We start from the raw sequence: 953 nt of genomic DNA, 5'->3' as shown, positions 1-953 counted from the left end.
ATATGACTCACAAATATTTTATCCAGATCTACATAGTTCCTTCTCATTTTACCTTTTCTTTTGTTGTATTGAAGTCCTTTAGTTTGATGCAGTAGCACTGTAGCACTGTTCTCTTGTTGCTCATTGATTTGTTCGAGCGGGCACCAGTAATGTCTCCATTGTGAGACTTGTTTTTACTGCTTTGGGAATATCAAATACGTCACGGGTAGCTTGTTAGGCTTTGACGTGTGGGCGGGATACTCGGTCGCTTGTCAGGCTCTTTGAGAGGGACGGATGAATGGAACCCAAGTCGGCTGAGTGTGAGGCAAACACCCTACCAGCTGAGCTATCTCTCCAGGCATCGTTTCTTGGCCTTTTGGCTAAGATCAAGTGTAGTGTTAATGTAGTATCATTCATTTAGTTTTATTCTGTTACCACTTGTACTCAAGGTTTCGTATCTGAAGAAACCATTGTCATGACCCATCTTATAAAGCTTTTGCTCTGTTTTCTTCTATGAATTTTATGATTTCACATCTTTCATTTCAGTCTGATAAATTTTTAATTAGCTTTGGTAGAGGTGGGATAGTGTGGGGGATGTCAACCTCATCCAATGATGCTCACTTTTCTGGCTCTGTGTTCAACTGTCACACCTGATGGTGCTCAGGAAACCAAAGGTAATGTCAGAGATTTGAATGACGGTTGGAGGGATGCAAGACAAGCACCTTGAACCCTATACTAATTTAGTACCCTTGCACTAAATTTTAAAATAGAGACCTTCTTGGTGCTACCCTACATCCTGTAGGTCAATTCCTGGTAAAACTGTCCCGTGTGATTTAGACTTAATGGATTGGTGCCTAGGCCTAATTACATTGTGCTGCTCAGGCCTTTTCAGAGTGGTGTGCCCTGAGAGCCACACTCAATGAAGCTTGGGAGCCTTGAAGTGCTGTAACTCAGAGCCTCATGCATATAAGGTC

At 42.3% G+C, this 953-nt stretch overlaps 1 pseudogene; it reads left to right on the top strand.

Moving 5' to 3' along the window:
- Positions 1-339: 339 nt before the first annotated feature.
- LOC130038242 (uncharacterized) lies at positions 340-419 on the top strand (annotated as a pseudogene).
- The last annotated feature ends 534 nt before the right edge of the window (positions 420-953 follow it).

The sequence above is a fragment of the Sorex fumeus genome, unplaced genomic scaffold (genome assembly GCF_029834395.1).
Source record: "Sorex fumeus unplaced genomic scaffold, SorFum_2.1 ptg000073l, whole genome shotgun sequence".
NCBI lineage: Eukaryota > Metazoa > Chordata > Mammalia > Eulipotyphla > Soricidae > Sorex > Sorex fumeus.
Note: the sequence above shows the minus strand (reverse complement) of the source record. Positions and strands in the feature narration are given on the sequence as shown.